The sequence below is a fragment of the Felis catus genome, chromosome D2 (assembly GCF_018350175.1).
Source record: "Felis catus isolate Fca126 chromosome D2, F.catus_Fca126_mat1.0, whole genome shotgun sequence".
NCBI classification, from domain to species: Eukaryota; Metazoa; Chordata; class Mammalia; order Carnivora; family Felidae; genus Felis; species Felis catus.
Window position 1 is genome coordinate 19,277,913 of NC_058378.1, and position 25,287 is coordinate 19,303,199.

The 25,287-nt window shown below is 44.3% G+C and overlaps 1 long non-coding RNA gene across 1 annotated transcript; it reads left to right on the forward strand.

Annotated features, from left to right (window-relative positions):
- The first annotated feature begins 3,113 nt into the window (after positions 1-3,113).
- Positions 3,114-24,026, forward strand: LOC123381016. The gene is made up of 4 exons (XR_006587521.1): positions 3,114-3,422; positions 4,437-4,549; positions 23,068-23,184; positions 23,356-24,026. It is a non-coding gene; the product is annotated as an uncharacterized LOC123381016 (long non-coding RNA).
- Positions 24,027-25,287: the final 1,261 nt, after the last annotated feature.

A 25,287-nucleotide genomic window follows, 5' to 3' on the forward strand; every position in this document is an offset into this window, starting at 1 on the left:
CAACATGTTATAAAGATTGTTTTAAGTTTGCTTAAGTAATAGTTTATGCAATAAGTTTATGCACGCGCAATTCCAAGTATGTATGGCTGGAGGTTTCCTGCACTGCTGAGTAATTCTCCAGAACCACCTCAATTCGGACACTATCTGCCTGGAGACAGCATCGGATCCCACAGGTTAAGGGCTCAGTCCCACAAGTCCCCTCGCCCCCCCTGCCCCCCAGACACAAATCCCAAGTCCAAGTTGTCATCACCTGTGCTTCTGCTCCGCCAGCTACTGATTGGAGTTTCCAACGAATCCCTCCGTGGGTTCAAGTAATTCGCTAGAGTGGTTCACAGAACTCAGAGAAACACCTTATTTACCAGAGCACTGGTTTATAATAAACAGGTATAACTCAGGAACAGCCCGGGCAAGGTCTGGGGAAAGAAGGTGGAGCTTCCATGCCCTCTCTGAGCATGCCACCCTCCCCGAATCTTCACGAGTTCACCAACAGGGAAGCTCTCCAAACCAATCACTTTGGGTTTTCATGGAGGCTTCATTACATGGCATAGTTGATTGAATCATTGAGCCTCTAGGCAGGTCACTCCCTAATTGAGGCTCTGCTTTGGGGAATGCTGAGAAGAAATGAAACATGAGGGGGGCTGGTTCCAGCATTGAAGATGGTTTTCCCTTAAACTAAACTCCAAGTCCTGGGGGCACGGGGGTGGTTCAGCTGGTTGTCAACTCTTGGTTCAGTTGGTTAAGCGTCCAGCTCTAGGTTTTGGCTCAGGTCATGATCTCAAGGTTCGTAAGTTCGAGCCCCACATCGGGCTCTGCGCTGACAGCGCAGAGCCTGCTTAGGATTTTCTCTCTTTCCCTTTCTCTCTGCCTCTCCTGTGTTCTCTCTCTCTCTTTCTCTCTCTCGCTGTCTCTCAAAAATAAATAAAGAAATAATGGGGAGAAAATCCAAGTCCTGGGCTTTCCCTGGAGTTACCTCAACTCACTTGGGTCCTTGGGGGAAACAGATGGATAGGATTGACGTATATTTGGGCTTTATTTGGACTCTGACCAAAATATATCCCAGCTTAGAGCTGGCTCTCAAGGAAAGGGGTGTTGCCTTTCTCTGTCACCCTCCTGGCCATAGTAACAAGCAGGCTGATAAGAGGAGTGGCCCCCAGGGATGAAGAATTCCGCGGTGCCTTGTCCTCCTCAAAGAGGGCTGGGTGCCCAGGTACCACCCAAGGGAACAGGGATCTATGTGCGGGCCTCAGCTTCCAAAAGCCCTATCCTCCGGCTTGTTCGTCCCAGTACATTCCAGAACCATGACATGTCTCTCAGAAAGGAAGAATTATTTTTGCCCATGGCATAAATAAATCCAGGAACTCGTTCCAGTAATCACAAGTGCGTGCCAGCTCTCGAGTGCACTCTCGACAAAAGCAGAAAGAAATCAGTACAGCCTGCCCAGAAAGGCCACTGGCCGTAGGGAAGCCAACAGGATTGTCAGGGATTGCCAGACTGGGATTCTAGAGAAAGGAAGCGGGAAGGAGGGGCTAGATTTTTATTTGAAATTTTCAAGTTTTCAAACAAATGGAAAGACGGAGCAATTTAAAAAACAAATTTTAAGTAATGTTGCCCGGTTTATTTCAGATCTTAAGAAATAAAAATAAAACATTATGTTCCACTAGAAACCTGACCATACTCTACAATTCTCTCCCCAGAGGTCATTGCTACCCTCAATCTGTGTTTACCTTTCCCATGCTTGCTTTAATAGTTTCATGATACACACACACACACACACACACACACACACACACACAACTGGATGTGATTTTCTTTTGTTTTTAAACTTCCTTTAAATGATTTTCTACTCTACATACGATTCTGCCCTTGCTTGTTTAGAAAAATTGTAGCAAAAAGAAAAAAAAAAAAACACATGAAAATTCACCCTCCCAACAATTTCCGATGTAGGCTGTAGTATTCGTCAACCACACGAACCCATCCTGTGTGATGAATCTACACCCGCCCACAACTCCCCACCTTCTCCTTTCCCCGTCCCTGGCAGTTACCATTCTGCTTTCTACAAATTGAACTACGTTAGATACCCTATATAAGTGGAGTCATAGAGTATTTGTCTTTTTGTGACTGCCTTATTTCACTTGCATAACGTCCTCAAGGTTCATCCATGTTGTAGCATATGTGAAAGTTTTTCCTTTTATGGCTGAATAATATTTCATAGCATATATATGCTGCACTTTGCTTGTCCACTAATCCATTCATGGGCCTTTAAGTTGCTGACTATTATGAACGATGCTGCCGTGAACACGGGTATGCGAATATCTTTCTGAGGTCTCGGTTGAATTTTTTTGTGCGTTCCTTCGGAAATACACCCAGAAGTGGGATTGTTGGATGATACGATAATTCTACCCTTTTTTTAAGTTTTTGAGAAAGCGCCACGCTATTTCCCCTAGTGGCTGCACCATTTTACGTTACCGCCAACAGTGCATAAAGGTTCCAGTTTCTCCTCTTCCTAGCTAACAGTTGTTATTTTCTCTGTTTTTGGCAGTGACCACACTAATGGGTGTGAGGTGATATCTCATTGGGGTTGTGGTTTGCATTTCCCTGATGATTAGTGATGCTGAGCATCTTTTCGTGTGCTTGTTGGACATTTGTGTACCTTTGCAGAACTGTCTCTTCAAATTGCCCGTTTATTCATTGGGTTCTTTGCTTTTGTTGTTGTTGTTATTGAGTTATAGGAGTTCTTTTTACATTCTGGATATTAACTCTTTACCAGATAAATGGTTTGCACATCTTTTCTCTATAGGATTGCATTCTCACTCTGTTGATTTTGTTGTTCACAGAAAATTTTAAGCTTGATGTGGTTCCGTTTGCCTATTTTTGCTTTTGTTGCCTGTGTTTTTGGTGTCGTTTCCAAGAAATCTTTATTGAATCCAACGTCATGAAACCTTCCTCCCTGTTTTCTTCTAGGAGTTTTATAGTTTCAGGTCTTATGTTTAGGTCCTCAATTAATTTTGAATCAATTTTTGTATGTGGTGCATATGCCTTGCTTTTTGAACTTTCTTTGTCTTTGAGATTTATCCATGTCAGTACAAGGGGTTCTAGCTCACCGACTGCCACTGTGGATGGAAACTCCTTGTAGTGTTCTCCACAAGTTATTCACCCATCGTTCAACGTGTCACACACAGTGTTGTGATGTTCTAAGTCTCCATGCTCATGTGTAACAAACAGAATCGCTGGCCCTGGGGTTGTGCTTGTACTCCTGTCCCATATTAATAGATACTCCCCCCAAGTGTCATCCGAAGGCATTGTATGAACTAACACTACTGCTTCTCTTCCCCGCAGGCACCTACACCCTCTGTCGCTGATGATGTAAGCTAGTGCCTCATGATGTTAATTTCCATTTTCCTGACGACCAAGTACAAATTGACGTATGTAGTTTACTAACCTGTTTCGTATTTTTCCACTCCCCTGAGCAGTTAGAACAGGTGATTATTACAATGTTAAAACTCAAGAAGTAGCAGTAAGTTACTCCCCGGAACACGCTTTTGCCTCTTACCCCCATGGTGTCAACTCAACGATAAGAACCTATTACGGTAGTTTGGGGCAAACTGGGGATAAAACCAGTTAGCAAAATTTATGCCTATCTTAAAGAGATAAACTAAAGAAGAAATAAATCCCTGGTTTGAATAATGGGTCTCAAACATGGCAAGAACTTCCCTATACTTAGATATGTGGGCCACACTGCCTTCACTTTGTTCCTGGAGCTCCCTGAGTAAAGGCACGCTAGAAATGGGAGGCGAGTGACATTTCTCAAATTCAGACTGCAGTTCATCTATTTGGGGTTGCAGAAAAAGCGCCAGGTAGGCTCCAATGTTAGAACTACCCCCTGAGAAAAGGCTCTGCCTGAGGACAGGATTTAGGTGATAAAATGGTAAGAAAAGACGCTGATCCAGTATGTTTGGATGTCGTCACTCCTGTGCTCATGACAAAGAGAAAGCTGAACAAAATGAAAATCGGCCACTCTTCCTAGATCCATGACAGTACTGACATCACAGGGCAATCGGCTGCCTCCCAAATTGGAGAGATGAGCAGGCAGAGAGAATCACAGCTTATTGGCAGAGAGGATCACGACTTACTGGAGAAGCAGCTTACGAACAGAAATCTTGGTGGGAACCAGTACTGGTGTAGGAAAAACCAAACTTTAATGGACGGGTAGCTAGAAGCTCCAGTCTGAGACTTGGCCAAGTCTGAAAGCTAAAAACTCCTGAGGGGATGCAAGGTTTGGAAGGCCCCCCCCCCCATTATTTTTTGAGTTTTACTTCCATGAGCCCTATCAGGTTCTCACAATGAAGATTGGAGAAAAATACCTTCAGACTGCTGGTAGGGGGAGGGGAGAAGGAACTTTTCCGAAACGTGCCAGAGCATTCTGTTCTTCTTAACAGGGCCTGCCTTCAAGAGAAACAGCTAGCCTACTGGGGTTTCATCAGAGCCTAACCAATTTGGAGGAAAGAAAACACCCAACTCCAGCTCCCTCTGGCCGCCTTATTCCATGCAAGTATGTGCTGGGGGGTACTGAGAAGCACTTGTAAAGATCACGGTCCATGGCTCAGGCTCATTAAAAGACTGAGACCTCATCATAAAACTATAGACCTCTCCCTCCCTATACCACACCCCCACATCAGTAGTGCTCCTGTATAATATCAGGGGAAAACAGCTGTAGGACTGTCACGTGACAGATCTTATTTGAGAAGACTTTCGGGAAACTCAAGCATAAACATACAGTGGAAGCAAAAGCAAAGACACCAGAGGCAATTTTAGCCTATGACACCTAAGTGATAATAAACAGTAAACACAGCCTCACTCTTAGCCACACAAACATAAAACCTCACACTAAAGGTGTAGTACATAGGGTTCCTTTTACTTAGTACATCGGGTTTGTTTTTCACCAAAAACTTAGAAGCCTTACTGAAAGACTGAAAGCACAGTTTGAAAAGACAGAGCAAGCATTAGAACCACAATCAGATATGGCAGAGACGTGGGAGTTATCAGACCGGAAATTTAAAGCAACTGTGGTTAATATGCTAAGGCCTCTAATAGAAAAAGTAGACAACATGCAAGAACAGATAGGTTATGTAAGCAGAGAGATGGAAATGCTAAGAATAATAAAAATAAATTCTAAAACCACTCTAACAGAAATGAATGAGGAATGCCTTTGAGGGGCTCATCAGAAGACTGGCATGTATTGGGAATAGCGGAGGAGAAAAAAGAGATAAAGAACAGAAGAAATATTAGAAGTAAGAATGACTGAGAATTTTCCAAAATTAATGACAGACATCAAACCATAGATCCAGGAGGCTCAGAGAACACTAGGAATGCTAAATACTGAAAAATCTATACCTATGCATATCATATTCAAACTGCAGAATATCAAAGACGGGAGACAATCTTGAAAGTGGCCAGAGAAGAAAACACCTTACCTATAGAAGAACAAGAATAAGAATCACATAGGGCTTCTCTTCAAAAACTGGGCAATAAAGAAAGAGTGGAATAAATAATTTAGTGTTGAAAGAGAAAAACCACCAACCTAGAGTTTTGTATCCAGTGAAATCCTTTAATAGTGAAGGAGAAATAAAGAGTTTCTCAAACAAGCAAAAATTAAGGGAATTTGTCACCATTAGATCTGCCTTGCAAGAAGTATTAAAAGTTCTTTAGAGAGAAGGAAAATGAGGTAAGCCAGAAACCTTGATCTACATAAAGAAGAGCATGAAAGAAAGTATAAATAAAACATTTTATTTTCTTATTCTTACTTGATTTAACAGAAACAGTTTGCTCAAAACAATGACAATACCCTCTGTGATTATAGTTTACAGATAACTGAGGTCAATGACATCAATGTTATAAGAAACAGGAGAGAGAAACTTGGAATACTCTGTTATAAGGTACTTGTAATACTCACGAAACAGTATAGTGTTATTGGAAGTGGATTGGTTATAAATGTATACTGCAAACTCTAGGGCAACCACTAAAAAAGTTTTATAGATTATAATTGCTGTGTTAATCAGGATTCTCCAAGAAATAGGGTGATAGGGTGTGTGTGTGTGTGTGTGTAAGAAATTGGCTCATGCAACACCTGAGAAGTCCCAAGGTCTGCAGTCTGGAGACCAAGGAGAGCCAATGGTGTAAGTTTCAGTCCAGGTCTCCTCCAAAGGCAGGAGAAGACCAATGTCCCAGGTCAACATCATCAGTCCAACAGAGAGGATTCTCTCTGGTTTGGCCTTTTGTTCTATTCAGGCCAGATTGGATGAAGCCTGCCCACGTTGTGGAGGACAATCTGCTTTACTCAACCCACTGATTTAACTGTTAATTTCATCCAGAAACACTCTCACAGACAGACTCAGAATATTCTTTAAGAAAATATCTGAGCTCCCCAAGACCCAACCAAGTTGACACATAAAATCAACCGTCACAATTGATATGCTAAGAGAGAAGAGAAAATGGTATCATATAAAATTCTCAAAGCCAGAGGTGGAAAAAAAAAAAGAAGACAAAAACAATCAAACGAAAAGCAAAAGCAATAGCTAGAAAATGTAACAGATATGGCAGACATTAATCTGACTATATCAATAATCACTTTAAATGTCAATTGTCTAAATGTGCCAATTAAAAGACAGGCGATCAGAGTAGGTTGAAAAAACCAAAGACCCAACCGTGTGTTGTTTATAAGAAACCCACTTTAAATAAAAGGCACAGATTAAAAGTAAATGGGTGCAGAAAGATTTACCATAGTAACACTAATCAAATGAGAGCTGAAAGAGCTATGTTAATTTCAAACAAAGCAAAATTCACAGCAAGGAAAGTTATCAGAGATAAAGAGAAGTGTAGATCATGAAAAAGGGGTTAATTCTCCAAGAAAACATACCAATCCTTAATGTGTATGCACCTAAGAACAGAGCATCAAAATACAAGACAAAAATGGATAGAAATGGGGTGCCTGTTAATCTCAGCCGGTGAAGCCTCCAACTCTTGATTTCAGCTAAGGTCATGATCTCACAGTTCGTGAGTTCAAGCCCTGTATTGGGCTCCACACTGACTATGGAGCCTGCTTGGAATTCTCTCCCTGTTACTCCCCTGCGCGCGCGCGCTCTCTCTCTCTCTCAATATAAATCAATAAACTTAAAAAATTGATAGAAATGCAAGGAGAAATAGATAAATGCAGTATTAAAGTTGGAAACTTCAACACCCCTCTTTCAGAAATGGACAGATACAACAGGCAGACCATCAGTTGGATATAGTTGAACTAAACAACACCATTAACCACCAACAACTGTATGTAATTGTCATTTACAGACTACTTGAGCCAAAACCAGCAGAATACACACTCTTTGCAAGCTCACACAGGACATTCACCAAGATAGGCCACATTTTGGGTCCTAAAGTATACCTTAACAAATTTAAAAGAATAGAAATCATATGAGATTTGCTTTCAGATATTAATAGAATTAAACTAGAAAATCCTGACAGAAAGATCACGGGAAACTCCCCAAAGACTTGGAGATTAAGCAACAGGCTTCCAAATAACACAGGAGTCACAAAAAGAGTCTCAGGAGAAATTTTGTATCTTAAACTAAATGAAAAGGAAAATATAACCCACAAAGTTTGTGGAATGCAGTGAAAGCAGTGCTTACAGGGAAATCTATAGCATTGAGTGCATGCATTAGAAAAGAAAAAAAGACCCAAATCAATTTTCCAAGCTTCCACCCTGGGAAACTAGATAAAGAAGAGCAAATCCCAGGTAAGCAGAAGAAAAGAAATAATACAAATTAGTGCAAAAATCAATGAAATTTAAACCAGGGAATTAATAGAGAAAAGCAATGAAACAAAAGCTGGTTCTCTGAGAAGATCAATATAATTGATAAACATCTAGCCAAGTTAACGAAGAAAAAAAAGGGCGAAGACACAAATCGCTAATCTCAGAAATGAAAGCGGGGTCAACGCTACTGATCCTATGGGCATTAAAAGGATCACAAGAGAATTCTGTGAACAAGTCTATGCCCACAAATTTGATAACCTAGATTAAATGGATTCATTCCTTGAAAGTTGCAACTTACTGAAATGCATACAAAACTCACAGAAGGAAAAATATACATCCTGAACAGACCCATATTTATTAAAGAAATTGAACTAATAATTAATAACCTTCAAAAATAGAAAGCACCAGTCCAGTTGGGTTCACTGATGAATTTTACCAAATATTACAGGAAGAAACGATACCAGTACTTTATAATCTCTTCCAGAAAATAGAAGCAATAGGAATACTTCTTAACTTATTTTATGAGGTCAACATTACCTAATACCAAAACCAGAGAAAAACATTACAAGAAAGGAAAACTACAGATCAACATCTCTTATGAACACAGATGCAAAAATCCTCAACCAATTACTAGCAAATTATATCGAACAGTGAATAAATAGAATTACACACCCTGACAAAATGGGATTTATTCCAGGTATGCAAGGTTAGTTCAACACTGAAAACCAATACTAGTGTAATCTATCTTAGTTTGTTCAGGCTGCTATAACACAATACCACAGAATGGGTGGCTTAAACTATAGAAATGTATTTTCTCACAGTTTTGGGGGCTGAAAGTCCAAGATCAAGGTGTTGGCAAATTTGGTTTCTCCTGAGGCCCCTCTCCAGATGTCTACATTCTCTCTACATCTTCACGTGGCCTTTCCTCTGTGTGCACATCTGTGGTATCTCTGTCCCTGTGTCCTAACCTCTTCTTGTAAGATTACCAGTCAGATTGGATCAAGGTGCATTTTAACTTAATTACCTCTTTAAAATGCCCCATCCTTAAATATAGTTACATTCTAAGATACTGGGGGTTAGGGCTTCAACGTGTGCATTTTAGAAAGGACACAAAAAAGAGAGAGTCAATGTTCTCAAGATGTTAGTTCTTTTCAATTTTGTCTATATATTCAATGCAGTCACTCAAAATCTCAGCAAGTTACTTTGTGGATATAGAAAAACTGACTCTAAAGTTTGTGTGGAAAGGTAAAAAAAAACCAGAATAGCTAACGTAGTATTGAAGGAGAAGAACAAAGTCAGAGGACTGACACTACCCACCTTCAAGACTTACTATAAACTATAATAATCAAGACAGTGTGATATTGGTGAAGGAATAGACAAATAGATCAATGGAACAGAAAAGAGAGCCCAGAAATAGATCCACACAAATGTAGTCAATCCATCTTTGGCAAAAGATCAAAGGCAATTGAGTGGAGAAAGGATACTAGTCCTTCACATAATAGTGCTAGAACAATTGGGCATCCAAATGCAAGAATATGAATCTAAATACAGATCTTACATCTTTCACAAAAAGAAACTCAAACTGGATTATAAATCTAGATGTAAAATGCAATAAAACTCCCAGAAGATAACATAGGAGAAAATCTAGATGACTTTGGATTTGGTGATGACTTTTTAAATTTAAAACCAAAAGTACAACCCACGAGAAAAAATTGGTAGCTGAAGTTTGTTAAAATTAAAAACTTCTTCTCTGTAAGAAACGCTATGAAGAGAATGAAAAGCTAAGCCACAGACTGGGGAAAAAAAATCTTTGCAAAACACACATCTGATAAAGATCTGGCATTCAAAATATGCAAAAAAAAAAAAAAACCCAAAGAACTCCTAAAAGTCAACATAAGTAAACAGACAACCTGATTTAAACATGGACAAAATACCTGAACAGACATCTCACTAAAGATGTACAGATGGAAATCAGCATATGAAAAGATGCAACCCATCATATGTCATCGGGGAAAAGAAAATTAAAACAATGATGAGATACCACCACACATCTATCAGAGTGGCCAAAATCCAAAACAACAACATCTAATGGTAACAAGGATGTGGAGAACAGGAACTCTTATTCATTGCCGATAGGAATGAAAAATGATACAGCCATTTCAGAAGGCAGTTTGGTAGTTTCTCACAAAACTGCATATGCTTTTACTATATGATCCAAGCAGTCCTCCTCCTTGGTATCTACCCAAAGGAGCTGAAGACTTATGTCCACACAAAAGCCTGCACACAGATATATAGAGCACTTTTATTCATAATTGCCAAAATTGGGAAGCAACCAAGATGTCTTTTGGTAGATGAATGGAGAAGTAAACTTTGGCACACAGACAAGGGAATATTATTCGGTCCTGAAAAGAAATGGGGTATCAGTGAGCTTATCAGCCATGAAAAGACATGGAGGAAACTGAAATTCATCTTACTAAGTGAAAGAAGCCAATCTGAAAAGGCTTTACTCATGTTGTATGATTCCAGCTATATTGCATTCTGGAAAAGGCAAAACTATGGAGACAGTAAGAAGGTCAATAGTTGCCAGGGGCTGGTGGAGAGGGATGGATTGGTGGAGCACAGAGGGTCTTTAGGGCAGCAAAGAACTTTGTATGATACTATAATGGTGGATACATGTCATTATACTCTTTTTTCCCTCTACTCACAACGCTTCTGACCCCAAAGTATGGGGGTTTTCCCACACTAACCAATTCCAATCTCTGGACACCAACTAGATGTCTTACAATTCCATTGTGACACTCCTAGGAGGTGGTACAGACTCCACGAAACCCAGAGAATGAGAAACGCAGAGTGATTGTTAAAAATGTATCAATGTTGGTTCATCAATTATAACAAATGCATCACACAAATGCACCACATTAACAATAAAGGAAACTTGGCAGGGAGGGGGCAAGGCGGAGGAAGTATATGGGAACTCTGTTTTCTGATGAATTTTTCTGTGAACTTAACCTACCCTAAAAATTAAAGTGTGCTAATTTAAAAAATAGTAAGGAAAGCAGGTAGCTTGAAGTCAAGCAAATTGAACAGATGACTAAACCAGAATGGTGAGGCAGATAGGACGGTGAAATGGCACACAGGGAGGGCCTGAGGAATGGGCATGTTGATTGGCCAAGGAGTCAGTAACTCATTTTGACAATATGGGCTGTTCCTAAAGGTATTTCTCTATCTACACTCTGCCTGATCAGAGAAGAACCTTTCAACGGCAAACCACTGGACCACAAAACCATAAACTATGCAGAGAAGGAAGCTGAAGAACCCATAAAAAGTTTTAAGTTTATTGAGAGCACGTGCATGTGCACATGAATGACGGATGGGCAGCGAGAGAATCTCGAATCTTTTAATCAGGTCAACCTTAGCCTTGTGGTATAATTTGACCTACTACGTCTTTAGCAAAACTTTTCGTTCATAGACAATTCAAATGCAAATTCCAAGCTCCTTGGGGAGCCTAGCCTGGGGTCCAGGTGAGTGAGATTTTCCTGTATTACTCTATTCCAAATTGTCTGTTTCTTTTTTCTTTAAAAAAAATTTTTTTTTAATGTTTATTCATTTTTGAGTGACAGAGCATGAGCAGGGGAGGGGCAGTGAGAGAGAGAGAGAGAGAGAGAGGGAGACACAGAATCTAAAGCAGGCTCCAGGCTGTGAGCTGTCAGCACAGAGCCTGACGCGGGGCTCGAACTCACGGACCGCGAGATCGTGACCTGGCTGAAGTCGGACGCTTAACCGACTGCACCACCCAGGTGCCCCCCAAATTGTCTGTTTCTGTAGTGATGAAGTGGTTTCATGTTTCTGGGTATTGTGGAGGATACTAGAAGAACAAATACAAGCTCCACCAGTCATGGGTACCAATGTGGAATTTTTTTAGAGACGAGCTGACATTGCTTCCCATCGATCTTGAAACCCCACCTCCTACCTCACTGTGCAATACTAAGAGGGAATAGCATTGACCAGTCTCTGCCACACTCGAATGAAAACAAGTCAACTGTTCAGCCAATACACTGGGTCTTAATGGTCCACTTCTGTGTTTGCTGCCAAAACCTTATATCCTTGGGCTTAACACCCCTTTAAGGATCTCATAATGAACTCAAATAAAGACCGCCTGTGAGCCCACAACACCTGAACTTCGGAACCATATCTACCTGCCAATGGGACAGCTCCTTTTGGATGTTCACGGGGGCTTACACCAATGTGTCCAGCACCGAAGCTGGCTCTTCCTCCTGTGATCTGCGATCCCCTCTGACTGAGAATGGCACCTCTGTCCCCAGGTGCATAAGCTAGGTGTCTCTTTCTTCACTCTTCTTCCCCTTCCACATCCACGTATGCTGTAGACCCGCCACTCCTCTTTCCCCTTCTGTAACTTCCTCAGTACAGACCACCCTTACTTGTCATTTGGAGGACAGTTTTCCTTGTTGCTTGTTTGCAAAGAGCCCTATCCTTTTCCATTCGAAAACATCTCTGTAATTACACATCCATGGATGGTTTTCTGATTCCCTCTTTTTGACCTTAAGCTCCACGAAAGCAAGACTTGCTTTCTGCTCCCCATTTTATTTCCAGTATCTCTACAGAGCCTGACATATACGAGACCCTTCAGAAACATTTGCAGATTTAACAGATTGTTGGATCAGCTCCCTAATGGTCTCCTGCTTTTGCCATTCTCCAATCCTTCTCCCTGCTACGGTAAGAACACGTATCGGATCATGATGTCACTTTCCTGCTGAAAACTTTGCAATAGCTTCTCGCCGGCCTCATAAAATCCAGTGCTTGACAAGGCTTCTGACAGGCCTTGGTCTCTTCTTACATTACTCGCCACCATGGCCACTAAGAGCTGGGAGTCATTCTCACCTTCATTTAGATCCTTCCCCCAGCTCTTTTCAAGCCTCCACATTTGTTGTTGCCTCTGCCTGGATACTTTCTCTTCAATCCCCTTTCGTTTGACCTGCTCATCATTATTCCTTATGTCAGCTTGGATGTCACCCTTGCTGAGATGTTTTCCCTGACCCCCTCCATCAGATTAGTGCCCTGCACACCAGTGTATTTCCTCTGTCACTTTACTCATCTGACCATATTTTACTTGCATATTTAATTGCCTGTCTTCTTTATAATATATAAATCATCTAAGAGCAGGCACCTGTCCTATCCATTGGGCTTGTCACAGCTCCTAGCTTGGGCAGACCCAGTCAATCCTTGTTGAAGGAATGAATAGGTAAATGAATAACCAAAGGGCAAAAAAAAAAAAAAAAATACTGGCTGATAATACGTCGAGGCTCTAAAAATGGGACGGGAGACAGAGTCCATCCAAGGTTTATTCAGTGCACATGCATTGAGGACATGCTCTGTGGCAGGTTCTGAAGCACAGACAGTGTCATAGAGATGACACAGAGAGAAACTGTCAAAAACACATGGGGTGGTGAGTACCCTGAGACTGTGGAAACCCACCCACTGGCATCTGCAAGGGAGATCCTGCTCCGCTGGGCTCCCAGAGACAGCCAAAGGAGACCTAGGTGCTTTCTATTTCTCCTACTATTGCACTCACAGAATTTGTCCCTTCACGCTGGACCCATTGAATTTTTTCTCTCACTGTCTGCGATGGAAAATTAAAGAAAGAAAGAAAGAAAAAAAGAAAGAAAGAAGAAAGAAAGAGAAAGAAAGAAAGAAAGAAAGAAAGAAAAAGAAAGAAAGAAAAGAAAGAAAGAAAGAAGAAAGAAAGAAAAAAAAAGAAAGAAGAAAGAAAGAAAGAAAGAGAAAGAAAGAAAGAAAAGAAAGAAAGAAGAAAGAAAGAAAGAAAGAAAGAAAGAAAAGAAAGAAAGAAAGAAAGAAAGAAAGAAAGAAAGAAAGAAAGAAAGAAAAAAGAAAGAAAGAAAGAAAGAAAAAAGAAAGAAAGAAAGAAAAGAAAATTAGTCAGAAAATCATGGGATGTGGAGAAACTCGAAAGTCATCTAATTAGTCTCCTACTTTCAGGAAAGATTGCTCTTTGTTTAAATGCATTCAGACAAAATTCCATAGCTGCTTTCAGCAACAGTCTAGAATGTCACAAACCCTGATGCCAAGAATTTTTTTCTTATAGGTAATCTTGGTCTCTCTTGCTACAATCTGAGCTCATTTCTTCTTCTCTGTACCCTGCTATGACCCCCCCCCCCCGCCCCCAGCCGATCACTTGTTTTTGTCATTCTCTGCCTGGAGTGCCTCCCTCTCTCTCATTGGCTCTACCAAAATGTTGTGGTCCCTGCACACCAGCTCCCCCAGAGTGTGGTCCAAGGACGTCTCAGGTCTAACTTGTCTTGGGGGTGATAAAAGGAATGAATTACATTTCCACTTGTCAACATGGATTGGACTCCAAACCATGATGCTGAATGAAGAAAGTTTGAGAACGAAGCATACAGTACATGAGTTATGTAAATCAAATATTATATAAAACAATACTATACCTTTTATGGATGTGACACACACACACACACACACACACACACAAATCAAGTGTGGGAGGAGGGCTGGGAGGATGCAGTAATTATATGAGATTGTGTTATGGGAGGGTGGGGCCAGGAGCAGAGATCAAGGGACCCACAGAAGAAATGGATGTCTGCATGTATCAGCCGGCCTGCAGTACTGTGCCATCAACTAAGGACCTAGTAACTTGAATTTATTCAAATTCAGCCCCCCAAAGGAAAAAGCACTCAACTCAAGGTGCATTACACATAGAGGCAGCTTTGAGGTGGACAGGGCGCAGAGTCAAGGGAAAAGAGAAGATGGCCAAGAGAAAGTCCAGGGGCAGGCACCCAGGTGTGAGCGAGGTGCGCATGTGCTCCCCGGAACTTCTGTTCCGTGGTACCTCTGTCCTCAGAGGGAAAGAAAAAAGAAATCAGAAACTCTGAGCCGTGGTGCAGGGAAAAGAGTCTAAGATATTTTTTTCTGGCACTAGAAAAGATACACAGACGTGTCCCCTATAATAGAACAAACAAGCCTACAAGGGATCGTTAGCTCCAAACATCAGGAATGTTTACATAAACTGAGTAGCGTTTAACGTCACGGCTTTGTGAGACTTAGATTTGGTATTTTGGAGGCAAGGTCAAAAAAGATGCACGGCCCTTTGAGGTCGGTGATATAAATATCCAACCATTGACCCCTTAGGCTAAATCCCCAACTCCTGACTGTGGAGCCCTTACCAGGGCACAGGGGCACCCAGCTCCCACCGACCCGGGGGCCGGGATGCCACCGTCTTCCTATGCCTCCCTCCACCCTGCTCTCTCCTGCCTTCAGACCTGTCTGTGTTTCTTTGAACTGTACCTCAATTGTTATATTTTTAAAAATATTTTTATATTCATGTTATGATTATGTTTTGCTGTCTTATCGATCTGTCTTTGAATAGGGTGAGCACATGTCATAGAAAAGCACGACTCAGTTTAACTGCCTATTGGAAGTAAGTTATTTAGACACCGAAGCCCTAAGCCCCCGGGGGTTGGCTTGCTTGGATCTAGAGCTCTGCCTCTGGCCTGCCAGCTGCTCATTCTACTTTTAGCTGATGGTGGATGTTCCTCTTACTTTCTTTTCCATAACCACCCAACTGCCACCCCAATTAGTGTTATACTTTGCAAAGCAGCGTTAAGACTGGACTCTGCCTCAGTTTCTCCTGTGGCCAGGACGCTCACATTCCAAAGATGGGAGCCAGCCCACCCAGCAGGGCTTTCAAAGGAGGCCTCTGCACATGGTGTCTTGCTGCCTATAAAAGAGGTTGGAGAGAGGTGAGGGGTCCAAAAGACAGAACTTACGTTGTGGGCATACAGTGAGTCCTTCCCCTCCTGTGGGGAAAGAGTAGGGGGGGGTGCCCCCTCACCCCCAGTTTAGGGAGAGGGGCTTTGAGTAGATACATTTGGGCACAGGCCAGGGGATCTGACAACGGCCTGAGAATGTAGGGGGGACACTTAGCTGAACTGGCTGGAGGAGGTGAGACCAGGACTGTAGGTGGGAAGTTGCTAGTCCTGACAAGGGGTGCAACGGAAGGGGTCTCTCATCTGAGAGACCAGGCCCTGGGCTTCTTTGCCCTTGATACCCCAGAATAAAATGCCTCTGTCTGTGAAGATGAACCTCCAAAAACCAGGGACTGGAAGGGAGTTGTCATGGCCAACTGGGCAGTGTATCACCCTCATCCAGAGAACTGGAGGTGAGAGGTCCTCAGACATCTCAGGACTGGGTCCCCAGAGGACCCAAAAAGACATTCCCAAGAGAAAGCCTGGTTTTTATATCTGTTGTGGCCACAGGGCTCCACATCCAGACAGACAGAATCCTTCTCCCCCTGCTAAGGCTCTGTCTCTCCTCTATCCCCAGCTTCAGCTCTGGAGAGGTCAAAACTAGGGAGAGGTCAAGGGGTAGGAACACTGGAGAAAAGAGAGAAGGCCTGGCAGGTGTTGTTGGTCACGTTGCAGCTCCCCTACTCCCTGAACCCATATGCTGAGGTCCTAACCCCAGCACCTCAGAAGATGGCTGTATTTGGAGATAGGATCTTTTTTAAAGCTTTTTTTTTAAATTAAATTTAAAAAAATTTTTTAATGTTTATTTATTTTAGAGAGAGAGAGAAAGAGACAGAGTGTGAGTAGGGAAGGGGCAGAGAGAGAAGGAGACACAGAATCCGAAGCAGGCTCCAGGCTCCGGGCTGTCAGCACAGAGCCCGACGCGGGGCTCAAACTCATGAACTGTGACATCATGACCTGAGCTGAAGTCGGACGCCTAACCGACTGAGCCATCCAGGCGCCCCTTAATTAAATTTTTAATTTTAATTCCAGAACACTGAACATACAGTGTTCTATTAGTTTCAGGTGTACAATATAGTGATTCAACAATTCTATACATTACTGTGCTCATCACGATAAGGGCCCTCTTATCCCCTCACCTACTTCACCCAACCCCTCCCACCCACCTCCCCTCTGGTGACCATCAATTTGTTCTCTATATCTAAGAGTCTGTTTCTTGGTGATCTCTCTCTTTTTTTTCCCTTTTGCTCATTTGTTTTGTTTCTTAAATTCTACCTATGAGTGAAACCATACGGTATTTGTCTTTCTCTAACTTATTTTTCTCCATCCTTATTGTTGCAAGTAGCAAGATTTCATTCTTTTTCTGTGGTGGAATAATATTCCTTTGTGTATACGCATCTTCTTTATCCATTTGTCTATCAGTGGACACTTGGGCTGCTTCCATAATTTGGCTATTGTAAATTATACTGCGATAAACACAGATAAAGGGTGCATGTATCGTTTTTGAATTAGTGATTCTGTTTTTGGGGGGCATATACTCAGCAGTGCAACTACTGGATCATAAGGAAGTTCTAACTTTTTGAGGAACCTCCATGCTGTTGTTCACAGCAGCCGCACCGGTTTGCATTCCTTGCCAATACTCGCTGTTTCTTGTATTTTTGATGTTAGCCATTCTGACAGGTGTGAGGTTATATCTCACTTCTATAAGTTTTGATTTGCCTTTCCCTCACGATGAGTGATGTCAAGCACATTATCATGTGTCTGTTGACCATCTGTATGTCTTCTTTGGAGAAATGTCTGTTCATGTCTTCTGCCCATTTTTGAATTGCATTCTGTTTTTTGGATGTTGAGTTGTATCCGTTCTTTATATATTTTTGATACTAATGCTTTATTAGGTATGTCATTTGCAAATATCTCTTCCCTTTCCATGGGTTGCCTTTTAGTTTTGTTGATTGCTTTCTTTGCTATGCAGAAACTTTTTATTTTGATGTAGTCCCAATAGTTTATTTTTGCGTTTATTTCCCTTGCCTCAGGAGACATATCTAGAAAAATATCGCTGTGGCTGACGTCAGATGAAAAGAAATAAAAGGCATTTAAATTGGTAAGGAAGAAGTAAAACTTTCACTATTTGCAGATGACCTGATACTGTATGTAGAAAACCCTAACATCTCCACCAAAAAACTACTAGAGCTGATTAATGAGTTCATTAAAGTCACAGGATACAAAATCAACATACAGAAATCTGTTGCATTCCTATCACTAATAATGAAGCCGCAGAAAGAGAAATTAAGAAAACAATCCCGTTTATAATTGCACCAAAAACAATAAAATATCTGGGAATAAACATAACCAAGGAGGTAAAAGATCTGTACTCTGAAAACTATAAAACACTGATGAAAGAAATTGAAGGCCACGTAAAGAAATGGAAAGACATCCCATGCTCATGGATTGGAAAAACAAACATTGCTAAAATGTCTATACTACCCAAAGCAATCTGCAACATTTAATGAAACCCCTATCAACATACCACCAGCATTTTTTACGGAGCTAGAACAAACAATCCTAAAATTTGTATGGAACCACAAAAGGCCCCGAATAGCCAAAGCAATCTTGAAAAAGAGAAACAAAGCTGTAGTCATCAAAACAGTATTGTACTGGCATAAAAATAGACACATAGATCGATGGGGATAGGGTCTTTAAAGAGGCAATGGAGTTAAAATGGGTCCATTAGGGTGGGCTCTAATCCAACCTGGTATGCTGATAAAAAGGCATCAGATTAAGGGAAGACCAGGGACAGCAGCTGACCACGAGCCAAGGAGAGAGGCCTCAGAAAGAACCAACCTTGCCAGCACCTTGATTGTGGACTTCCAGCTTCCAGAACCATGAAAAAATAGAGTTCCATTATTTAAGCCACTCAGTCTATGGTTCTTTGTTATGGCCACCCAAGCTGACTAGTAAACCATTCCCTTGCTCTCTCTGCAGGCTTCCTGCCTACAGCAGGCCTGAGTTTTCACTTTGAATGAGATTCACAAAGGCTGTGTTAATAACTGAACTACGGTCAGTCATGGAACTCAGATTATCAGCAAACTCCTTGTTCACGGGTGAAGACATGAGCTATGGCCTTTCCCCTTTGCCCAGGCCCTGGAAGAGCCAGCCCCATTGGTGGGTTTGCAGGAGAGGGCAAGACAAACCTTGAAGTTACCTCGTGATTGCGTTACAAAGGCCCTGCTCTTTTCGCATCCAGCTGACCTAAGTCATGAAAGCAACAGCCCCATGGCCGTGATCCCAAGAGGTTCTCTCACATTTTATAGAGGAGTACACACCTCCTGGTTGGATTTTGGCTGCCCCAATTATTCTTTGCAGAAGGCAGAAGGATGAATTCAAGGTAATGAATTCACCAAAGCATGCCCTACCCTCGGCAGAGCCCAGCCTCCAACTCTGCTGCTCACATCTGGGGATGGTCTATGAGTCTTATCGATGCTATTTTGCAGTCTATTCTTTGAAAAAGCTTCTTCTTCCCCGTGCTGCAGGGGCAGTTTAGTTGCTCTCCTTCAAACCTCGTTCCCCATTAAGGCTTTGTCTTGGATTAAATCTGATGAGCGATGATTTGTGGCAAAGGTGACCCTACAAATCCATAGAGGTGTGCTGAGTTCCCAAGAATAAGAAAGTTGAACCCAAAGGAGAGGGATTGGTTTGACCTTGTTCTCCAGAGTACCCAGGGGTGATCTACCTCCCCAGCAGAAAGCGGATGCAGGCTGGGGCTGCAGGGATTCATTTTGAAATGAAGCCACCTTGCCCTAGATGCCCAGTTTCCTAAATCCACCCAACAAAGGGCCCTTGTCATGGATAGCAGTTGATGTGAACATCGAGACATCCTGGGGCTGCTGACTTGAAGTTGCTTCAACTTCCTCTGTCCTCGCTGAGGAAGCTGGGCGATCAGCACGCTCAGCAAGGTTCATAAAACAAATCCTGGTGGCAGGAAAGCCTGTGACGATAAGCAGGAGGCCCTGAGGGGTGTGTCCCAGGGGGTAGCCTGACCACCAGGCGTCCCTGGGTTAACTCAAGGGCTGATGCTTCATCAGTGCTGGAGACTGTTGACATGAGCCTTGTGCGTCATTGAGCCCTGGGGGTGGTCCAGGGATCCTGGTCCTGGCAAGCTCAGAGCGCTCGAGGATGCTACTGCCATGGATGATCGCTTCTCTGTGTACCAGCAGTGACTAACAGGGACTCAAGCCAAAATCAGCCTACTGGGGGATTGGAGCACTTGGAATACACATCTGGAGGCTTGAATCTGGCCCCTTCAAAAACAAAGCCAATCAAAAACAGCAAAACCGCACCATTACCTGAGGATTCTTCACAAAACTTCCAGTAGGTTCTAGGAGCTTCTAAAACTCCCAGGCTGATGCATTACTCAGTGGTTGTTAATCCTGTGCAGGAACGCTGAGTGCAGACCCGTCAGTTCTTTCTGGGTACTTGGGGCCTCAGCTGACATCCCAGAGATCCTGGGGGTGCTTTTCTGAAGTTCTATCTCCTTCTGCAATATGGCCACCCCCAACTTCTCAGGCAGTGGACATACCTCTGGAGAGTCACTGTCAGTCTTAGAAAGCATGAGACATACTTGGGGCAGCTTGTTAAAAGTTCAGATTATCTAGGGGCTCCTGGGTGGCTAAGTCAGCTAAGCGTCTGACTCTTGATTTCAGCTCAGGTCATGATCTCCCGGTCTGTGAGTTTGAGCCCCGCATCAACAGTGCAGGGTCTGCTTGGGATTCTCTCTCGCCCCCTCTCTCTGCCCCTCCCCCACTCATGCTTGCTCTCTTTCTCTCTCAAAATAAATAAACTTAAAAAAAAAGTTCAGATTACACATACCTATGAGAATGGTGAGATTCAAAAGCTGGCGACTCTAACAACTGTGCCCTGTTGGTGGGGATGTTGATGGAGGCTGGGCATGAAGAGGGGAAAGAGGTCAAATGGGAGCTCTGACTTTCCACTCAGTTTTGCTGTGAACCTCAAACAGCTCTAGAAAAATGGAGTCTATAAACAAAACAGCTCATTCACTTACCCACCCGAAGGGATTCTGATTCAGCAGTGCTGGAGCTGGGCCTGGGAATCCACATGTACCCTATGACCCAGCGACAGCACTGCTAGAAATTTACCCAAGGGATACAGGAGTGCTGATGCACAGGGGACTCGTACCCCGATGTTTATAGCAGCGTTTTCAACCATAGCCAAATGATGGAAAGAGCCTAAATGCCCATCAACGGACGAATGGATAAAGATGATGAGGTTTCTATATACAATGGAATACTACTTGGCAATGAGAAATGATGAAATCTAGCCATTTGTAGCCACGTGGCTGGAACTGGAGGGTGTTCTGCCGAGTGAAGTAAGTCAGGCAGAGAAAGACAGATACCATATGTTTTCATTCACATGTGGATCCTGAGAAACTCAACAGAAGACCAGGGGGAGGGGAAGGGGAAAAAAAAAGTTACGGAGAGGGAAGGAGGCATACCCTAAGGGACTCTTAAATACTGAGAACAAACTGAGGGTTGATGGGGGGTGGGGGAGAGGGGAAAGTGGGTGGTGGGCATTGAGGAGGGCACCTGTGGGGATGAGCCCTGGGTGTTGTAGAAACCAAGTTGACAATAAATTATATTTGATATAAGAAAGTAATAAAAAATTAAAAAAAGAAAACTGTTCCCCACACACCCTGACGTCACTGGTCTGTGGGTCAGCCTCAGAGGAGCAAAACCTCCCAGCGCCTGGCAACAGCTGGCAGAGGCAGACAGAGCTCGGCAGCTTGAGGTTCCCTCCGCGGGCAATAGCCACCCTCACCCCCACCCCGGCAGCTGGAGTGGGCTAAGTACACTGGCCTGGGGGGCAATGCAAGAGGTTTTGGCTTCTCCCACCCCTAGGGCCCTGCCCTTTGGGTTGGCAAACTAGAGAGAAGATTTGCGAGTGTTTACCTACCTGGCCAAAGGTTTGGCGCAGGCGGAGGCTGAATTATTGGAATGAATTCCCTCCTGGCTGCTCTCTGTTCCCAGGCTTTTCTCCTCTGCAGCGTTTATTTATCCAACCGGCCACATAATGTTCCTCTGACACATTCTCATTCCTCCGTCTCCTTCCTCAAAAGCCTTCCCCTGCCTCCCTCCTGCCTTTAAGGTCAGCCCCAAATGGTGGCCTCCCTGATCTCCAGATCTTTGGGGGCCGTGTGCTCCCTTCACTCCTCCCTACCCCATGGAATGGCCCCCTTCAGCCGGGCTACTGTGCTTTCTGCTTCCTGGAGGCTGGCTCTCCTCCCTGCCCATCTCCCCCCTTCAGCATGCATGCTTCCCCCGCCCCTCTTTCTGATGCACCTTGTCCCCCGTTGTGCTAAGCACTTGGCTTACAACTTACCTCTGTGAGGAGCTTCTCTGTCCGATCTCTTGGACCCCAGAGCATATGGCAGTGTCATTACTGAGGGTGCATCTCTCTGAATCTGCCTCGGTGGGTTCTTCCACCTGTCCTCACCCTGACTCCTAGCGAAGAGGCCAGTGTTTAGGCAAAGGGGACAACCCAACTGAACCAGAGGACCTGGCCTCAAGGACAAACTCTGACATCCAGGAGCTACAAGACCGGTGCAAGGTACTCAGTTTCTCTGAGCTTTTGTGTCTTCGCCATAAAGGAGAATCGTAAAGGACCATTGGGAGGAGGAAAGGACAATGATCCTGGATATGAATGTGCTCTAAATTGGAAAGCACTTCCCACAATCCAGTGACTGTCAGGCTTCATCAAACCCGGTTCATCAAAGGCCGGGCTGGGCTCAGAGCAGACATGAGACCAGAGGGGGGGCCACTGTTCTGAGGCTGAGACTGGGGTAGGACCTAGAGAAACCCCATGCAGAGCCTTGGAGTCAAGAGCGACGAGGAAGAGGGTTGGGTCGGGGATGTGCAGAAGAGAGATTTACAGAACCGACTGGGTGGGCGCCCAGGTGGCAGAAATGGCCAAGGATGGAGACCCGGGCAAGAAAGCCGACCAACTGCAGGAGGCTGAAGACAAAGACAACAGTCTTTCTGGTTTAGGGAAGAGCTTCTGGAACGCTCTTCATCCAGGGCCCACTTTGTGGCCGAAAACATCGCTAGGGAAACCCAAGAACATGTCCTTGAGGTCAGGAGTCCCAGAAACTCGGGAGGCTGATAGGTTCTCCATTAGAGGGTGGCTGTCAATGTAGAGTTCAGGATAATGATCTAGGACTTTGGCTTCGGAATACTTCCTATGGCCTTCCCAGTCTTATTCAAGTTCTTGAAGCTTCTTCTATTTAAGTTCTTCAGTTCCTCCTGTATATGATGGGGACATTCGTAACCACGTCATCGCATTGGCGATGAGTATTTCATCAGGGAAGGCACGTAAAACGCTCAGGACAGGGCAAGGCACGTGGTAAGGGATCAGCAAACCTTAGTTCTAATAATCATTTTTATTCTTACTTAGACAGTCAGCAGAAGCTGGAAAGATGTGAGTTTCTGCCTGCACAAAATACGGGCGAGGAAAATATGAAACCACCTCCCGCCCTCAAGACCAAGAGAAGCTTCGTCTGCCTGAAGCCGGGTAAGGGTGTCTCCTCTGCTTGCGTCCGTCCCAGAGTAAGTCTGTGTCTCCAAGAGGCAGGGGCTGGAGAGTGATCGCCTAGCTCAGCCTCTGGAGTCCAGACGTGCAAGTTTCCCATCCTTTCAAAAACTGCTTCTCCAGGATGATTATCTCTTTTTTTCTTTTTTTAAGGAGGCTCCGCGCCCAGTGTGGAGCCCAGCGCGGGGCTTGAACCCCAGACCCTGAGATCAAGACCCGAGCTGAGATCAAGAGTCGGATGCCAACCCAGGCGCCTCCGGGATGACTCTCTTGAGGAAGCCCCCTGCTATCAAGCCTCGCCTGTCCAATAACTCAACAGGAAGTTACCCAAGTTGGGCATAGAGCGCCAGGCGTGTGGGGGACGCCCCAGCGGGAACGTTTGACTGGAAAAGGAAGTGCGGGGCTGGGGGCCTGGCCACAGGGAGAAGTGCTGTCTGCTCTGTGGTCACGCCGTGGGCCAGAACATTCAGGGCCACCCGTGGCACACGGCAAGTGCAGGCTGGCCGGGGCCGCGGGTGAGCGCAAAGGCCAGGGGGACCTTTTTATGATCCGTGAGACAGCTACCTTGGACCTGAAGGACAAAGCTCATTTTTGTGGGTGAAAATTTAGAAGCCGTGTCTGCTGAACTTGGCAGTTCAGGACCACTAAGATAATGCTTAGGAGGAGGAAGGAAGAGAGAAGGGAGCCGAGAAGGAGGGAGATCGGGAGGCCGGAGCCGCTCCTCCACTGCTCGACTTTTGACATGCTTCGTATAAATACTAGTTCAATTCGTGTTTACTCTTTCTAAAGACTCATTTGCTACACACTTCTCACACTGCTGTTCAGCGGCTCAGCACTCTTACGGGCATTTCTCTGGAGAGCCAGCCAAGGAACAGCCTTATTAGGGTCCTGCTTCTCAGAAGGCGCTGCTGGTGGGTGTTTTTCCCCGCTCGCCGCCCCCCCCCCCCGCCCCCGACCCCGCAGAATGACATTTCACCACACAAAACATTTGGGAACAAGCCGGGCCGGGGGAGGGTCAAGGTGGGGCAGCCTCCCTCACTGTCAGAGCCGAGGGTGCGGGCCGAGCCGAGCAGCTCTGTAATCCCACCCCACACAGGGTCTGGAACAACATAACACAGAGCATGTGGGCTTTTCTTTGGAGAGCTGTCACATGGGTAGCAATCTGTGTGTTCTCCCATTATATAGTTTGATGTCTTGTTAGAATAGAAAGATTTCAAAATTAGCATCAACATTTGAGAAGAAATAAAATTTCTTCCATATGCTGCGTAGCTTGGGTGGCAGCAAAAAAGGCAGAGCCGAACCCCAGAATGTTCTGTGTATCGCCTCTCCCCACGGTCCATCCAAAGCTGTTTTCAGACGTGCCGCGGCCTCCACGGCGGCCTTATTTCTGCTTTCACTGCGCCTGGCTGTTCCCCACCCCCGTGGGCTCATGTGGGCCCCTGAGGCCCGGCTCTGCTGCCTCCTGCCCTTCCTGGCTCAGCCTGGCCAGGCATTGGCATCAGGGAGGGGGTGAAGGCCAGCCAGCCTCCTCTTCCTCCCTCCTGGGCTCTTCCGGCCAGGAAGAGGGATGACACGGGGACGAGTGTCTTTCAGCTGGGCCACACCACATTCTCTGGACGCCCTCCCACGCCCTCCCTTGACTTAAACATACAAACAGATGACCCTGACCTCTATTTCAAGGCTTCGTGGAGTCCTCCGATTAAAAGAGCAGAGATCCTCAGATAGAGACAGGCACACATTTACGGACCGCCCTTGCCCAGAAGCATTGTCTCCTGACTTGTTCGTATTCTGGAGACACAGGTCTCTGGGCATTTTGTTGTGCCCTCTTGTCCGGAAAAAAATCAGCTAAGACCTTGGCTTCTTTTTTTTATTTTTGTAAACTGAACAGTCCCCTGTGTCTCACCCCAGTAAACGATGTGTTTCTTGTTCACAAAAGCCCCCGTGGTAAACAAATTCTCACACAAAGGGGACAGCACAGAATCTTATCAGATAGGATTTTGCTTGCCCTTGAGGAAAACTACCTCTTGGATCCAGGTGATCTATCTTGGAAAATTGTTAACTAGTCCCAACTGTATAAAAATTCAT